The sequence below is a fragment of the Ursus americanus genome, chromosome 7 (genome assembly GCF_024610735.1).
Source record: "Ursus americanus isolate L20-20 chromosome 7, mUrsAme1.1.p, whole genome shotgun sequence".
NCBI lineage: Eukaryota > Metazoa > Chordata > Mammalia > Carnivora > Ursidae > Ursus > Ursus americanus.
In genome coordinates, this window is record NC_142133.1 from 80,060,807 (window position 1) to 80,079,243 (window position 18,437).

General features: G+C 54.6%; 1 long non-coding RNA gene and 1 other non-coding gene across 16 annotated transcripts in view; both read left to right on the top strand.

Annotated features, from left to right (window-relative positions):
- Positions 1-18,437, top strand: part of LOC123803308 (uncharacterized) — a 279,495-nt gene continuing 261,058 nt past the window's right edge. For all 15 annotated transcript variants that reach the window (XR_015725357.1, XR_015725359.1, XR_015725361.1 and 12 more), the window contains exons 1-3: positions 1-433; positions 3,442-3,574; positions 5,424-6,447. This is a non-coding gene — a long non-coding RNA (uncharacterized LOC123803308). The remainder of the gene's footprint in view (positions 434-3,441; positions 3,575-5,423; positions 6,448-18,437) is intronic.
- Positions 2,950-3,056, top strand: LOC123803313 (U6 spliceosomal RNA). The gene has a single exon (XR_006782839.2). It is a non-coding gene; the product is annotated as a U6 spliceosomal RNA (small nuclear RNA).

An 18,437-nucleotide genomic window follows, 5' to 3' on the forward strand; every position in this document is an offset into this window, starting at 1 on the left:
TCCTCCCTGGAGCGGCGGTTTTCCGCGCCGCCGCGGAACCTGTCGGTGCGCCCGCGCTGGAGACGAGACGACCTGTTTTTCTGACCCAGCGGGAAGTGCTGGCGCAGGTGGTCTCGAATGCGTGTTCTTCTTTTCCTCTGATGTCTGGAAGGGGAATTCAGCAACAAGGACTCCTGTCTGGAGCTCTGACCTCAACTTCCTCAATCCAGGCTCGAGAGAGGCGCACGTAGCTGAGCCCCGGGTCCCGCGGGCTGCGCGCACTCTCTCCCTTTCCCTGCTCTGCACCCTGGCCAGAGTGGACGCGCCTCTGTGTCCGCGCATGTCCCCATCCCGACCTGGGCTGGCCATCACCCTGCACTGGGTCGGATAATCACAAGTCTCTCTCCCCTCTGAGACCGCTTCTGTTTTAAGATTACGCATCGCGAGGCATTCAGTAAGTGTTATGGAATGAATGCGAATGTGTGATGCCCCCCTGAGTCCCCCAGCCAGACCGAGCGCCCCCCTCCTCTCAGCGCCCCCTCTCCCCATGACCACGACCAGGTGGCAGCCCAACCCTCAGGGTGCTTCTCGGAGGCAGGAGCGGTGCCCCCTCCCGCCGGGGGGGGGGCGAGCTGCTTCTCTTCCCATAGGCCCTGGGCCGCAAGGTGGCCGCATCCCAGGTGTGCTTCCCTATCCTCGGGCATTCCCTTCCCCAAGCTGCGTGAGGCCCCAGGTGGAGGAACAATCAGGAACACAGCTGAGGAGACTCTTTCTACAGATTTGGGCGGGGCTGGGGTGGGGTGGGGTGGGGGAGTCAGGTGTTTGCTCTGAACCCGGAGGCGGCCCTGGCCCCAGCTTCTCCGTGTTTCTGGCCTGGGTAACCTACTCCCTGCCCTTTGAAGAGGAGCAGGTGGCCACTGCTGGAATCTGTGATTGGGACGGTACCCTGTCTCAGGGTTGTGGAAAGCAGCTTCTTTGACTTCTTCAACCTTCCTGGAAAATGGCCTCAATTATCTGTAGGAGGGAAGGAGGATCTGGTTCTCGGAACATTCCTGCTTCTTCTTTGAGCAGATGCCACTCATGAAGGCTGGGGCAACTGTGGTCAGCACTGGCTGAGGCCCGTGGTTAAGTGGTCCCCAGCCAGGGAGCCCAGCCTGGCTCAGCTCCTGTGGGGCTGCTCCTTTCAGCGGCTCTGGGTGGACCTCCCTGCTCTCTCGTGCCTGTCCTAGGCCCTCTTGACCCTGCCCCCACTCAGAGGCAGGTCAAGAAGGCCGCTGAGGGCCCTGGGGGCTTCCTGAGGAACCTGTCAAGTGTAAATGGCATCCCGGGCTGCTCGGTCCCAGGACCCAGCTCCCTTTGGCCCCCAGGTGCTGTCTGACCACCTGCAGCCCCTCTTTCTCTCTTCTGCCACTGTGCCTTTTCTCTGTGTGGCCTCTCTGGCCAAGTCCTGCTGAGCAGGGAAGGACTAAGAGGTGAGGGCAGGAGGAGGCTCGGGCCTTGCCACCTCAGGGCAGTGGCTCTCTGGGCTCTGGGACCACGTGTGACTAAGGAGGCTAAGTGTCAGTGGATTCATTTGGTGTCAGAAAAAGCAGGCGCTCTGGCCCTTTTCCGGAGGTGGTGGGACCCTCTCTCCATCTTTCCCTCTAGCAGTGCCCCTGGTCATGGTGTTCTTTGTGCTTCCCACCAGGGTGTCCTCGTTCTAGACAGCTGTCCGGGGGTCTCATGGAACCTTGGGTTGGAAGGTGTCTCAGGGACCCCAGTACACTTCATCCTGAGCCCTTTGTGCGAAAACCGCCCCTGGCAGACGGTATCCACAGAGGGGCTGCTTAGGCACCTGGGCTCTGTCATGGTTCCCCAGCAAGACTCAGGCCCTCGTTTCTGCATCTGGCTGCCCTTAGGCTGCCCTGACATTGTCTGTCACATGGCTGCATGATCCCCACGGGCTGCGTTTGCGTTTTCTGACACCCAGCGCAGTGCACACTACTGGACACTCAGCAAATGGGTGTCCCTTCCTCTGGCTGTGCTTGCCAGCCTGGCTGGGCCGTGGGCCGTGACTGGGCTTCTGTTACTCTGTCTGCTTTAAGGAATACTCCGTCCGCCCAGCACCCTCCCTCTGCTTGAAGAGCTGAGTTCCCTGAGTGTCTCTCACAGACTCCTTTCACCTCCTCTCCTGCCCCTCCTGGCTTTCCGATCACAAGGGCTGCCCCAGCTCCTCACGTGTACACAGAGATGCTGCAATTTGCAGAAGAATTCTGGGGCGGGAAGAACCCACCCAGCAGGCAGTCTGCCCCACCACCCCGCCGGCCATTTCCTGGCCTCCCTGGGCCCTTCTCTCCACATGCTCAGCTTTTGGGAACCCCTGCTCTTCCCTGTCAAAGGGGAAGGCCTCACTCACCCCCACCTCAGTGACCCCGGGACAGCCTTGTTCCCCCTGCCTCAGCAGCTCTCCCCACCTCCAGTAGGGTCAGCACATTCTCCTTGGCCTGTTGGGCCCCCAGCTCCGGGCCACGTGACCCGCGGCCCTGTCACAGCTATTCGACTCTCTCTTCTGCTGCAACCTGTGACCTTGTTCTCTAAGGCCTTAAGGTTTTTCTCAGTTGCTCCAGAGTTACCTAAAGGGCTGAAGGGTGGTGGGCAGCCCCCACGCCCCGTGGGTCAGGGCATGATCTGGTCACCGAAGGTTCTTCAAGGGAGTGTCATGAAAAATTTCTGATTTTCACATGGTCATAGAACAGAGTGAAACCGTAATTACTTCATACTGTATCCCACTAATCTTGTGAATTATTATAGTCTGTCTTACGGAAAATATTTGACAGTGCCTCTAGGGGTAAAATTAGAGCGTGCGTTGGGGGGAGGCATGATGGGTGCCTGTTGTCACGGGATGAGCCAAATCGCATGCCTGCCCTTTCCCCCACCGACCCCAGTTCCCCCAACGCGGAGACTCACTGAAAGTCACTACTGTTTGTTCTCGTGCTCGCTTCGGCAGCACATCTACTAAAATTGGAGCAATACAGAGAAGATTCGCACGGCCCCTGCGCAAGGGTGACGTGCACATTCATGAAGCATTCCGTACTTACAAAATAATAAAGTCACAACTGTTTTCTTTTAAAGTCTGTTGAGAAGCTGTAGAGTTTGCCTTCCAAGCATGGATGCTCGATTCCGTTTAATTATTCATTCATTAAATAAGTACAGTTCCTTGAGCAGCTGCTCTATGCCAGGCACCCTGCTAGGTGGTCTGCGGGGAGTCAAGTTGTAACAGGACAGAGACACAGACTGCCCTCACCCTCTCTGATGTCAGTTCAAATCCCAAATCTGCCATTTGCCCTGTGACCTTGGGCAGATCACTGAATCTTTCTGAGTGTCAGTGCTGTTATCTATCAAATGGGGTTGGGAATTCCTGCCTCATTGCCCTTGCCTGGCGTGTAGTAGGTGCTCAATAAATGGCCACTATTCTCCTTCCAGGCTATCAGGTGTCTTTCTTCTCACATGGAAATTGCCTGGGAAGCTACTGAAATGTTGGCTCTGGAGTCAGCTGGCTGTCCTGAGCTTTTGAGTCCCTTGGAAGGATTCCGGGGAGTTGGCCGATAGGCTCCAGGTACGTGCCAGGCCGGGGGCCGTGCGGAGTGACCCCGAGTTGGAGCTGTTGCTATGTCCTGTTCTAATTTCTGTTTCTCTGTGTGCTTTGTAATTGGGCCACTCTTTCAGTCAGCTAGAGCTGTTAATGACCTTGAGAAATGATCCCAGCCCTGAATATAGAATCCTGCTCTTTTGAAGTCACCCACTTTCTTTGTGGGTCTCAACGTGTGTGTGTGTGTTTTCCCTCGTGGGCATGCCTTCCCTTCCGCTTTGATGCCGCCTCTGTAACAACGGGGTTTGGAATTATTAATTCCTACTGCGCACTGAGGTGCCGTTTTATTACACAGAAAGGGGGAAAATATAATTGATGTCTCAAGTAATCATTTTCTGAAGGCTGAGAGCATAACCTTTCATTAATATTTCATTTGCGGCCAGGGTGGGTAACTGGGATAGGTCTAAAAATATTGTTGTCCCCTATGCATGGAGAGATCACGAGCTGAGGGACACGGGGCCAGTGTGTGCTCTGCAGTTGTGTGCAATTATTTCTAACATTAAAGATATTTAACCCATTAGCCCATAAGAAAGTGGAGGAGAGGCTTATGGAGACACAGCTCTTTACTGAGTGGGGTAAAGATGCAAATCCCAGGCAGAACCCATCTCAGCCCCTCCACTGGGGGAGCCATGTCACCTGCCCCTGCAATGGATTTGGGGCATGGGGTCTGGGGGCCAGTGGCTCCCTGGTCAAAGCTGAGCTCCCAGGTCATGTGGCCAGACATTCACAGGTCACTGGGTTTAAGGATGCCATGGGAAGTGCTGTGGTCTTTGATGTTCTCTGGAGGGAGGCACTTGAAGTGTTCAAAGCATCTCTGGGGAGAGGGCCAAAGGCTGATTCCCTGACTGGGAACCCGGGAGACTCTGCTCTTGGGGCAGGGAGGCAGGCCCCTGGAGAGGTGGGGAGCAGAGCCTTTGGTGACTAACCACGATGCTAGATTCTGAGCAGCTTCCTTCCCAGTCCTGGGAGGTCCAGCTGGTTGGGGACCCAGGGCTGGCTCCTTGGGGGAGTGACTAAAGGGCCTGCTTTTCATGTCCTTAAACTATTTCACAGATATGAGCTCATCTGACCATGCAAACAGCCCCCTGAGAACTGTGGGAACATGGTGACATCAGCCGTTACCCCACTGGCTGGTCCACTTTATCTCATGGGATCCTCTGACAATCCTCCAGGAAAGAGACGCCCCCTTACTGGGGAGGAAGCTGGGCCTTCCAGCTAAAGTTATTGATTCCTGAGGTCACCTGGCCCTCGGTGAGCTGGGATTAGTCAGAGGCCTGGCTGGGTGCAGGCGACCGTGGATTCTGGCAGGGGTGTGGGCTGCTCAGCGTTTGGTGACCATGGCAGACGGATATGTGAGGCCCACTGCATGTGTGCTCTTGCCCACCAGGCCTCCCTTCCTGTTTGTATCCGCAGGGGTCCTGACTCCTAACCCAGGGCCTGCCCACATGAAGGGGAAGATAGCTAAACTATATAAGCACCATTGGGATTTTTAAGAATATCCCTGCTCAACCCCAGAGTTGCTGTGTTTCTGTATTCTTGGGCTTACTATGTTTTCCTGGAAAAAAAAGTAAATAAAAAACACTGGCCAGTAGGTTTATTGTCATATATCATTAGTGACAAAGGGGGTTGTCTTAGTTATTAATCATCTTGGGATGTCTAGATGGGCTCACATTGGTGCCCAAAGACGTGGTGTTGTCAGGGACTCTTTCTTTGGGAGAAAGGCCACAGGCTGGGTAAGCCCCGAGACTGGGTTGGGGGCCATGTGGGAGGCTGGCCTTAAGGAGCAGCTGTGAGATTCAGTGTTTCTTTTTCTCAGGACCTGGGGAGCAGGGAGGATGATGGCAGGACCGAGGCTGATGGCGGCCCCTCTGTGCCAGGCGCTCTCTGGTGATCTCCTGCGACCTGCTGGCTGGGGGTCCCGTTCTACACACAGGGAAATGGAAGTCCTCAGAGACAAAACAACACCCAGGGACTGGGGGAGTGCACAGAGCAGGATTTGAACCCAGGTCCTGTCCTCGCCAGTCCAGCGGAGAGCCGACCCCGCAGAACAAAGCGGTGGCTCCCGGCCTCTCCTCCCCCCGGACTAGTCCATCTTCCTCCCTTCGCTGTGCTTCTGTGGCTCTGCTCCTGCCAGATTCATACCGGCTAAGAAAACCACTTCTAAAGAGCTTTAAACAAGAACTGCGTTTTGTTTATTTTCCCCTTTACTCATTCCATTTCCAAGACAGTATAAAGTATTGCTTAAAAAAGCTGGAGTTTTCTTCCTTGATCCCATGCCGCAGAAGTGACTGCAGCTGATGACCTGGCGTGCGCAGCACCAGACTTTGTTTCTAGGCAAATAGGAACCTTTAAAGATACAGGTAGATATCTACGCACAGAGGACTTTTTATTTATACAGAATGAGTATATATAAGCCGACGTATTATAGCAACGTTTATAAAAGCCGAAGACTGGAAACACCTGCCATGGAACCACCCGAGTAGGGGTCCAGTTCGATCTATGATATAGCCTTCGATAGAATTAGTGCGTGTCTGTTAGGAAAAGAGCCGTGCACGTACAGCCGTGGAGCTGCTCACAGTATGTCGTTCAGGTAAAAAAGTGAAGGACAAAGCGTATGCATCATGTGGACTCACTTAATTTCCTTGGCAGCTTCACGTGGCTGCACCTCTGGCGTGGGCAGCCCTTGCAGGCACAGCCCAGAGTTCCCTGTGCGGCTTTGACAGCAGCGTCAGTGGCTGGAGGTCTCTGGCCTAAGCTGCCTGTGACATCGGGACACCTCCGGAGAGCCATGGCCACCCCAGAGGAAGTTACTTGCTGCCATGTGCAGGGGAAGTCCTGTGGTAAGTGCTCCAGCAGGGGTGGGGGGAGGGGCTGCGGGCCGGGGAGACCGTGATGACCCCAAATTTGAACTGAAGTTGTCCTGGGGGGCAGCGCCTCAGAACTGTTCAAATGATTGTGCAGAGTCACTTCATTTCTACACAGGCAGAAACCCAGGCCCAGAGAGGGAAAGTGATGTGTCTGAGGTCACACAGCAAGGTCATGGTGGGGCCCAGCACGCTTTCCCGGGACCCTCTGCGCGTGACTCTGGAGCCTGTGCCGGGGTGGGGGTGCACTGGGTTGCACCGGCCTTCCCACGTGCCTGTTTTCTTCTCCTTAGCGTCGTCTCAACTTTCCCTTTCCTCTCTCTTCTGCCTGCCACCCCCTCAGTTTGGTCTTCACACCCCCCGTCAGCGCTGAGGAACTTGGGGCAACTTGGTGAAAACCCCGCGTGAGGATCTGGTTTGATGCATTCTCCTTGGAACCCTTGGATGTCCCTGGTGTGTGTGTGTGGTATAGGCGTGTATGTAGCGTGTGGCATGTGGTGTGGGCATGTGTGTGAGTGTGCACATGAATGTGTGCACGTATGGTACGGGTGGTGCATGCCTGTGTGTGGTGTGTGCGTGCGTGTGCATGCGTGGTGTGTGCACATGTATGTGTGCACATATGGTACGGGTGGTGCATGCGTGTGTGTGTGGTACATGCATGTGTATGTGTGTGTGCTATGAGCATTTGGGTGAGTGGGCACGTGTACGTGTGCACACGTGTGCTGTGTGTTAGAGGAGATAAAGGGTGACTCCTAGCCATCGGAGTGTTGGAACTGACCCAGGAGCAGGGGCAGCCCAGGCTGCCGTGTCCCCCTTTCTGCAGGCTGCCAGCGGGAGACGTGTCTCCCCAGAGCCAGTCCCTCCCAGCAGAGCCTGGGACTCTGGGTTAAGAGAGGCAAGCTCTCAGAAATAGTAAACCACTGTTTTCTTGCCGGCTGTTTGCCCTTATTAATTCAGGTAGCAATTACCCGTTCTGAATATTTGGCAACTAATTAGGTTTTCCTGTGGAGAAGGCAGAATGAGGAATGTTTTGCTCTGACCCAATCCACTTTCTGGGTTTCCCTAGGAGGGGGTTCGGGGGCCCGAAGGAGGGAAGAGGCAGAGGGTGAGAGAAACCTGCCCAGCGCCTGGGATGCCCCTTTAGCGGTCAGGTCTTCGCTGCGAGTCTATAGCATGATAAAAATAACCCACCCGATTTTGGTTTTGTTCTTGCTTTCATGTTGCCTGGCCCGTTTCCCCTGTGGGTGCCGCTCCTGGCAGTTTGCCTGATGGTGTAGTGCTGGTGTCAGAGCGAAAGTTCTAGGCTGCTTGCTGAGCCGGGGTCCCCCCCTTTGGAAGTTGTACCCTCTGAATCCACCAGGTGACCAGGGACCCTAGTACAGGGACAGTGTGCTGGCGAAAGGACAGACACAGTCTTGAGGGGCTGGGAGGCCAAGGGGTGCACAGTTCGGGGGGACAGGTTGGAAGAGACAGCCAGGTGTCCTGTCTGCCTGACCTCAGCTGTGAGTTGACTTGGAGATGGTTTCTTAACCTCGAAGCCCCTTAGTCAACATCTGGCCTTGATTCGCCTTTTTAGTGCGCGGACTTTTTGTTCCTGGGGGACTAGTTGTCAGGGCCATTACTGTTCATAGAGGCGCCTCTCAGGATGGGTTCCAGGAGGCAGGACGGTTTGTAACTCAAATCTGAGCAGCCTCCTGAAATTGGAACACCCGACGGGCATGAGTCTATTGTGGGGAAGTGGTAAGTAGGTAAGTCAAACGAATATTGCTCTGCCTTCTCTGGGGCCTGGGGAGCAGGGGGGCTCAGACCGTGGGGAGCTGGACAGATCTGGGCACTGCAGCCCAGCTTACCAGAATGGGGCAGTGGGGGGCTTCCTCCGAACCCCTCATGTGCCTGCTGCCTGCAGGGACACACAGCTCCGTGAGATCCTGGCTGTCTGTCCAGCACTGCCGCGGTCTGTGTCCCTTCAGGGCACTCTCCACCCGCCTCTTGTTTCAAATGAAAATTTCTGACCGGATTTGGAAGGCCTCCCGGCCACCTTCTTCCTGGAGCAGTGTGGTGGGGCCTGGTCTTGGCTCAGCCTGCCGCAGGACTTCCTTGTCCTCTGTGGCCACCTCAGGCGGGCATCAGCACTTACAGACCGGTGCCCGCTGGCCAGCCGTGCCCCCCCCCCCCCCCCCCCCGCCACACAGCTGCAGAGGCCTCCTTCAGCCTCACCAGGCCCCTGACTGCTCTGCACGTGCCTGTCTGTCTGTCGGTCTGACACAGCTGGGCCAGCCCTGCTGATGCAGGAATTTGGCTCTGGTCACTTGCATAGTTACACTGCTTGCCCTATAACTTACTGTAGTTCAAGGCCACGGACCTTGTCGTCTGGTGTCTGGGGTTTCCCCAGAGTGCCGCGGCTTGTGCCCTGTGCTAGAGGCTGGCCGCTGCCCGGGCACACATTTGGGCTGGTTTCTCCGAGCTGTGGTGGCTGTGGTTCCTGCTCGGATAGGCTCAGCGAAGATGCCAGGGGCTTGGAGTCAGGCCCGGCTCTGAGTCCCGTTTCTTCCAGCTGGGCGTGACCTTGGGCAGCTCACGTCATCTATTTGAGGACCGCTTCCTGCAGGATGCCCAAGTCTTTGGGGTATGCTGCCCGCATAGTTGGTGCCAGAAGGAGCCAGACCCTCAGGGCTCCCCGGGGGGTGGTTTCCCTGGCATAGCTCACGTGCAGCTCAGACAAGCGGCCTTGGGGTCTCCCTTTAATTCCCCAGGAGCCTGTGGGGACCAGAGCATTGCTGCCTCCTCCCTGGAGCCAAGAGAGCATCCCTACCCCCTACTCCTGGCTGGGAATTGGGTCAGGGCCTCTCCCAGATGGGTTCCAGGTGTCCCGAGGGGCCGTGTTTAAATCAGCTCCCGCACAAAATTTCTAGGCTGGGACATAAGGTGGCTTCGGGACCCAGTCCAGCCGCCCCGATGGCTACAGACGGGTTTCCTCCGGGGTGTGAAGCTTCATACACAGTCCCTTCAGCTGTCTTGGGAAATGCAAAAACACCAGGTGCAGGCCTGTCGGTTAGAGTTTCCATTTACATTACCTGGGGCTTTTCTGTCCAGCCTCCCCCACCCGCCTCTTGCAGCCAGGACATCACTGTTCCCAGGTCACAGCCACCCGAGGAATGTGCCAGTCAGCGAGGCTGGGCTGCTCACTGTGGATGGATGCACCTTCCACAGGGATTGTTCACCCCAAAAGGCAGGGCAACACAGCAGCTTTGGAGGCAGGGGTCCTTGGTCCAGATCACTCTTGTTACCTGGGTGGCCTTAGGGAAGTCCTCTGAGCATGGAGACTGTCATGCTTCCTTGGAGTTGGGGTGAGGGTGAGGTTAAGCTAAGTTGGGGTGAGGGTGAGGTTAAGCACACAGCGGGTCTGGTGCAGGGCTTGAGAAGTGACAGCTAGAGCGAGAACAGCGGCCTCCCATGGCAGGCTTCCTCCCTCCCAGCTCCGCAGGGTGCTTGCAAGCGTCACCTCGTCTGGATGGCACAGCAATCTGACAATGTAGAAAGCATGATTACCCCCATTTTACTGATGGGGAAACTGAGGCATGGAGGAGTGAAGTAAGGTGCTGGTAAGAGGCAGAAGCCCACATTTGCTGCCAGGCAGTTGGACTCCAGGGCCTGCGCTGTCCCCAGTCCCCATTCTATGCAGGATGTCACCTCCCAGACTGCACATGCTGTGGCCCAGGGCCCTCAGCAGCTCCTGTCTCTTGAGGTCATCAGTGGGTCGTAGGCGGCTGGCATGACCTGCCCCAGGCCCCCATGCTGTGGCTAGCTAAAGCCCCTCGGCAGCCCTGGGAAGGCCAGCTCCAGATCCTGCTGTCCCACCGGCAGGCGGGCTGGTGCTAGGGGAGCGGTGGCTCAGGGCCCGGATGAAGCTGCTATCCTTTCAGCTCTGATGTGTGTTAACTGCGGACCTTGGTTTTGTCAGTAGCAAGAGTAAGGCAGAGAGTGGCTACTATTATAATGGATGCTCTTCTTTAAAGACTTTTTAAAGACTTTATTTTTAGAGCAGTTTTAGGTTCACAGGAACATTAGAGGAAGGTACAGAGGGTTCCCCTATATCTCCTGCCCCCACACAGGCACAGCCTTCCCGTTATCAACATCCCCCTCCAGAGTGGGACGTTTGGTGCAGTTGACGAACCTACAGTGACCCGTCGTTAGCAGCGTCACCCAAAGTCCACGGCTGACATCATGGTCCGCTCTTAGTGTAGTACGTTCCACGGGTTTGGACAAATGCACAGGGGTGTGGGTCCACCATTATCATATATACAGAGCAGTTTCCCGGCCCTAAAACCCCTTCATGCTCTGCCTATTCACCCCTCCCCTCTCCCCTCCGTAACCTCTGGCAACCACTGATCTTCTCACTGTATCCAGTGCCACCTTTTCCAGAATATCATATGGCTGGAATCATGCAGCATGTAGTCACTCCAGATTGGATTAGTTCACTTAGAAATACACGTTTACGGTTCCTCCATGTGCTTTCCTGGCTTGTAGCTCATTTCTTTATCGTGCTGAATAACAGCCCACTGTCTGGATGTTGCATAGGTCGTCTGCTCACCTGCTGAAGGGCATCTTGGGTGCTTCCACGTTTTGGCAATTAGGAATAAAGCTGCGGTCCACATCCTGGTGCGGGTGTTCACGTGGGTGTAAGTTTTCAACTCCTTTGGGTAAACACCAAGGAGCATGACTGCTGGATCATATGGTAACAGTATGTTTAACTTTGTAAGAAATCACCAAACCGTCTTCCAGAGTGGCCCCACCCTTCTGCGTTCCCGCCAGTGATGCAGGAGGGTTGCTGTGGCTCCCTGTCCTCGCCAGCACTTGGTGTTGGCACAGTTCTGGGTTTTGGCCATGCTGATCGGTGTGTAATGGTATCTCTTTGTGGTTTTAATGTGGTGTTAGCTTTTGTTTTTAGCCTCACCTAGATCCCCCTGCTGTTTCTTTCTATGCTTTGTTTATTCAACAAACCTTTCTGGAGGAACTTGTCCTTTTAAGTGTGCGGGTTCATGAGCACGACTCAGGGCTTGCTCATTGCCTGTTAGACGCTGTGCCGTGCCTTTGTGCTTGCGTGTTGCGTGCGTGATGTGTAATTCTAGGATGTAGGAGTGAAATGGCTCTGAAGAAGGACTCTGGAAGAGGTACTAGGAGAGGCTAGGGACACGTATCACTGTGGCATTTGGCTGCTCCTTGAGTGTCCAGGCAGGGACGCCTCCTGTCTGTTCTTGGCTTGTTCTCAGCCCAGCAAAGTGCCTGAGCCAGGGTGTTCACTCAGGACATGTTTGTTGAATGAATAAGGGGAAATCAAAGAAGGGTTCCTAGAGGAGATGGCATTTAAGCTGAGGCTTAATTCCCGTTCAGTGAGGGAGAGAAGAGGGGGAATGGCAGGCACCAGGCTCAGAGACATGGAAATGCACACAGCTTGCAAACTGGAATCAAGCAAGAGGTCTGGTTGGGCTTTGTTTTGTCACAAGCTGTGTGTTTGGGGCAAGTGAGCTCCTGGAGGAAAGTAATAAAGATCCATCTGTTTGTTCAATAAACATTTACTTGCCATCTACCCTGCCTGAGGCTTAGTGAAGGCTAACACAAGGCTGTGGGCAGCGCTGGCAGGCTGGTGGGGGAGCCAGTCAGGCCTCCGTGATGTCCTGGGCACTGGGGTGGGACTCATGCAGGGAGGGGAGCGTTAGGAGCAGGGCATCAGGCCAGGGTCAGAAAACAGGGTGCCCTGCAGCTGCCTTCCCAGGGGAGTGGGCGTCAGAGAGGGAAGGGCAGGCAGAGCAAGGAAGCGTCTAAAGCTCAGATCTGGGGGTGCAGGACCCTTGGTGTGGGCGCCCTGGGAGGGCCCTGGTCACCCCACGCAGAGACCGGAGGGCGTATGACGTTTTCAGGGCAGTGGTGCTTGTGTCGCATGAGCTAGGAGCCGCCTGGTAAAAGCGCAGACCCTTGGCTTCATCCTTGGTGGAGAACACAGAGACGCTGACTCAGGGGGCTCAGGACCGTGCATTTTCATTTTGTGGGCGTGATTTTGTCACCTCAGGAAATCCTGACACTGCTGGCCCTTTGACATCACAGAAATGCCTCTGTCAGGGCCAGGAGCCTTGGAAGCTGGAAACCCGCTCAAGTCCCTAACCTTGCTGCTTCTGCGGGAGCCTGGGAGGCTCATGTCCTGACCGCCCAGTCTCCGCTGGCCTGGGGCACATGCTCCCTGGGGCACGTGGGCAAGGATGTCCCATCAGGGCCTGATTTCCCTCCTTGGTCAGGTGACGATCCGACAGCTCCCTGTTCACTTCATCTCATTTCGCATGTTGGCGTTATTTCCTCCCTGCTCAAGAAGCAATTTCAGAGGGCTTACACGGTATGAAATATATGAATATGGCCTACATTACAGGTGGGAGAAAAAGAGAGAGGAAAACAAAGGAGGGAAGAAACAGAGCGAAGAAGAGTGAGGCTCAGTTATCCGGGCTGTCACTTCCCTTCAACCTGTTCTAATTTCTTTCAGGGTTTATGGCTACTTGCGGGCTGTGTGAAGGATTAGGGCTTAAGCTGCCAGCGCTCCTTCCGCTGCAAAGAGCCTTGCATCTTTATAGAAGGTAAAGCTACCAAATCCGTACTTGATTTGTTTAATGAAATGTTGGACTTCTTAGCAGGCGCACGGTGTGGAGCGAGCATTGTCTGGCGGTGAGAAAGTCTGGATGCCCGGCCCGCATCGCTGAGGGCTGCCAATGACTTTTTGTGCCGGTGAATGCAGGGTCCCGGGGGGCTGTTCGCTAAGCCAGCCCCGAATGCGCAGCAGTCAGCTGCAGGGCCGCTCGGCCTCTGTGTCTGACCCGGGGCTCCCAGGCCCTGGACAGCCAGGCCTCGGGTCAGCCGGAGGCGGCCACCCTAACCTCGGGGACCTCCCAAGAGCCAAAGGGGCCACGAGCCCCCATCTTTAGGATGTTGGGTAGAAGGGGAAGCCACTGTGATTACATCTGCTTCCTGGTCCTGCAGGGAGAGGGAATTCCCGGGGGGAGAAGCGTTAAAAGCCACGGCCTACACCCCGGTGTGGCGATTGCAGGGCGGGTCTGTCCCCCGCACACGATTTGCTCTCGGTGGTAGGAGTCAGCTGGTGGTGAATGAGCCTCCCAGCTGCGACAGTAAAGCAAACTAAGCTAGGTCAGCCACTGAGGCAGACCCCGCGCCCCGCCACGGAGAGCAGGCCCTTGTCGCATCATCACGGCCGGAACGTAGGCTTGCTGAGATTCGTGGTGATGTTTCGGTTTTGGGCTTCAGCAGCTGATTCTTCTCTCCAGTGATCTTTCTTTTCTCCCCTTCTTGAACTTCCTCAGGAGCACGAGTCAGACGCAGCATCTGCTCTGTGTGTGTGTGTGTGTGTGTGTGTGTGTGTGTGTGTGGGCACGACTTTCTCTAAATAGTGATCATTAAGCAAAACCAAAGGGAAGTCTTCTGTAAGGGTATTTGCCACTTAAATGATCATTAATTGAGGTTGTAAAGCATTGTATTCCTTGGTCCTTAAATCACTCCCGCCACGCCTGGCTTCAGAGCTGGGCCTGGTCGCCTGGTTGATGCCACCTCGTCCCCAGGGGTGGCTTCTCTCTTCGAACATGGTCTTCAGCCCCTTCCCTCTACCCTTCCTCCCAGTACGGCTTTTCCAGGGCCATTCATGTGGGTTCCTGCCACAGGGTCTGGGGCCCCTGGCACTCGGCAGTTCCCCTGGTTGGAGGGAGGAGTGTGTGTTTTGGGTGTGCAGCCCAGGGCTCGCCATCTTGGTGGTGCTTTAGTGCGGGACCTGCGAGGCTCCTGGAGGCCAGTGAGGAGGATGAGGCAGGGCTGAAGGTGGGCTGCTAGTGCCCACAGGACGGCCCCAGGTCACTGCGTGCGGCCTCAAGAAGGCTGCAGAGGCCACATGGCAGTGCGGTATCCCCGGCCTCTTGTGGTCCCCTCCACCCAGCCCCGGGCTTTGGACGAGCAGAGGCAGCCGAAGAACAGGGTGCTCAGGGGTGAACACTGGAGCTGGTTTCCAGGCTGGGAATGTACAGGTTGTGTGGGCCAGCAAAGGTGGGGGCCCAGTTGGGCTCATCTGGGTGGCAGAAGCCGTGGGTCATGGGTGAGTTGGTGGCAGTGCCAGGGAAGGGTGGTGGAAGCTGGCTTCTCCACCGGGTGGGAGCTGGCCTTACAGCCTCAGAGGGAAGATGGTGGGCAAGTGCATGAACCAGACTGGTGGGTAACCTGGAGGGAATGGTCAGCAGGGGTCTAAGGCGGGACGAAACTCTCCTTCCTTCCTTTCGTCACTTACTCATCCCTTGTGCTGTGCCTTAGGCCTCATGTCAGGCACTGGGAAGACAGTGAATGTGGCAGGGCCCCACCCTCAGAAGGTCTCTGGTCTCTGACTTCTTGGGGTAGGAGGGTCTGTAAACACTTGGTCGGGCCAGGCCCCAGAGTTTCCAGCAGCCCATGTGTCCCAGGAGACAAGGATTAGGGGTGTTTCTCTAGCACCTTCCAGCAAAGAATGAGGCCTCCATGAGAGCACCATTGACCCCTCATAGTGGTGCAGGTTAAAATGAGAGGCGCACCCACTGGTGCTTCCAGGCACCCCCTCACTGGGTCCTGCCTCAGCCCCAAGGAGGCAGCACTGTTAGCGCCAGCACTTCGTGGCTCGGGACCCAGCCTTGGGAGAGGAAGTGACTTGCCCCCCACCCATGCAGTGTGCCCCAGCCTCACACAGCACCACCCTGCTGCCAATGTAGGTGGGATGGCAAGACAGAGAACATTCTAGAGGCTCTGTAAGAGAGAGGACTCTGGGTGTAATGGGGCTTTATTCAGTGCGGTCTAAAGGATGAGGCGCAAGTAGATATATTAGGTTAACTATACAAAATTGTCATTTTTATAGGTCAAAGTTGGTCAAATATGGTTTCATACGGTCTGCCTAATGTTTGAAGGGCATATGAGGAGAACTCATATTGTATTTTAGAATATAATGGCCCCCTCATTCTGACCAAGACTGTCCCTCCAAGGAAACCTGTTCTGCAGTATTTCTCTAAGTGTAATCCGAGGATCCATTCGGGGTTGGGGGTGGGGGGTAGGAGTTTAACAGTTACTCTTTGAGGGCATAGTCCCATGTTCCTCTGGGTTTAGAGATGTCCTGTGACTTGTTAGTTCATCAGCCACGAGTATATTCAGCCTCTGTTCCAGTCTGTGTTATATTTAATATCTTTCGGGATAAGTGATGTTTACTATCTGCTATAAAATGTAGTTCCTTTTTTGGCCCTGTATTAGCCAGGGTTCTTCATATATATATATATATACATATGTGTGTATATACATATATATGAATGAAAGAGTGAGCAGACAAGTGACAGATTTTAAGGAATTGGCTCACGTGATTAAGGAGACTAGCAAGGCCAAAGTCTGCAAGGTGCGCCATCAGACTGGAGACCGAGGGAAGAACTGATGTTGCATTTCAAATCCAAAGGCCGTCTTTGGCCAATTTCCCTCTTGTTTGGGGGACATCAGTCTTCATTCTTTTCAGCCCTTCAACTGATCGGAGGAGGCCCACCTACATTATGGAGGGCAATCTGCTTCCTCAAAATCCACCAATTTAGATGTTCATCTCATCTGTAAACATCTTCATAGGAACTTCCAGAATGATGTTTGGCCAAATATCTGGGCCCAGCCAAACTGACACACAAATAACTATCACAGGTCCTAAAATTACATCTTTCCAAAATCCAGAAGTTTCTTTGGTTTTAGAAGGCTGATGTAGTTAGTATATGCAAGGTAGGTTCTAGACCCCATGGAGTGACAGAAATGCATACAACTTCAGGAGCAAGACTGAATTCTTTCTATCAGTTAATTATTGGGAATGGAGTAGCCATTCTGTGCCTGTCTTGGACAGTCCAAGCATTACATAATTTATAAAATAGATCACACCTCAGAGTCTTCTTTGCTGCAAGTCAATTTTTTTTAACCAAATCTCCCTCCCTCCCCTTCCTTCCTTCCTTCCTTCCTTCCTTCCTTCCTTCCTTCCTTCCTTCCATATTTATTGGGCATCTAGCATATTCCAAGTGTAGGCCAGGCCCTGGGGGGTCAGGAATGAAGATAACCTACTATCAGTAGTGGCTTTGAGCCTGAGAGGGGCTCCTGGTATAGAGTCAGTCTCCTAAAGGTTAGAAGTCAGCCTCAGGAGCCGGGTTCTCTTCCTGTGCTCTAAGACTTCCTTAGCAGCACGAGGTCTGAACACGCAGCCTGCTTTAGTCCTGGGTTGTCCTGGGGGTAACACCCCATCTTTTTACAGTGCATCTTTTCTTCTTAACTGAGGAGCCTTCTCCCCTTTCCCTAAAGGTGTGATTGAGGACCAGCAGCCTCCCCTGGCAGCTGATTGGAGATGCAGCCTCTCAGGCCACTCGTAGTCTACCCAGTGAGCATCTGCATTTTGACAAGGTTTTCAGGAGACTCCTGGGCATGAAAGTCCCACACATGCTTCCTTCATCCTTATTTCCCTAAAAGACAAGAAAGTGCCACGTAAGGTCTGGAAGAATTGAGGGCCTAGCCAATGGACTAGCCTGCTTGGGAAGATTTTTAGCCAGTGCAAGAGTCTGGACTTTCTTCTGAAACCAAGTGGGAGAAGGCTCTGGGTGGCCTCTTCTTGGGCTCAGAGAGGGGTGGACCGAGGCTCCCACTGAGGAGGGGAGCCTGTGTCTCTGCACCTACCTGTCCTCTCGAGGGAGCTTGGGCAAGAGCCTTCACTTCTCCAAGATAGTTTTCTCTTCTGTAAAATGGAGATGATTTAAAAAAAAAAAATCCTCTTTTCTGAGTTGTAGGGAAAATTTGCAGATCCACAGGGTGTGGATGGTGTGTTGGGAGCCAGGTGTGGCTTGTGATGTCATCGCGGCAGCAGGCTGCACTGGCGGGGGGCGGGGGGTGCAGGAGCGCAGCTCCTCATCGCTCGGTGGGGGGGAACGCCTGCTGCGTAGGCTGACCTGAGGATTAAGAGACTGCATGCACAACGCCAAGGTGACAGCTATTATGTTCATAACAACGGGCTTACGCTCTGGCTTCAGGGAGGCCCCGTACCTGAATCATCCAAGGACAGGTGGGGACAGGTTGAGGAAGAGGCCACTTTGGGCTGTGGCCGTGCCTTCTAGATTGTTCACAGACGCACCCCTTATCCCAGGGCACTCAGACCTAGATTCCTGAGCGAATCCGTAAGAAGCACAGAAGTTAACATGACATGTTGCTAAGTAGATTTCTTTTAAAAGGTGTTCTCTCTCTGAGGTAATGACAGATGTGAGTATTGCTATGGTGACAGGTTGTCTGTTTGGAAGCACACAGCACAATGGTTCAGGCTGCTTGCCTACGATTTATGGTTGTGGAAGGTAAGCAAGGCCCCTCTTGGGAGATTTTAGTGAGGGGTCTTCTCCTTCCGGGTTCTGGTTTCCAAAGCTGATTTTATTTTGTGCCTCAGGTGACCGGGTGAGATGGGGAAACCATCGCATATATTCAGAGGGACAGAATCTACACACAGCACACAGTTGAAAGTTTGAGGTCTTTTCAAGAATTGAAGGTGATTAGAAAAAAGTCCCACGAGGAGCAGAATCCGTAGCAGGCCACGAGATCATTTCAACATGACAAGTGCTCGCGGACCGTCTGCTGTGCCCTGAGGGTCCCGAGGAGGTGGAGGGTGGGTGCTGAGATGTGGACGTGCGTGAGCCGGCGGCCCTGGCCCTCAGGGGTCAGGGGGGAGGCTGGACGCATGGCAGACTGGGCTCCAGGCATCTAGTGCCGTGGAGACAGCTGGGCATGTGGGGGCCAGAGTGAGTCCGGGCGCGAGGGGCCTGCCGCGCCTCATCTGGCTGTGTCTGGAGTCGTGGAAGCTTGACTACCCTACTCTCTCCTACAAAGGGCCCTGAAGGGCTTATTGGGAGGTTCTAGCAGGG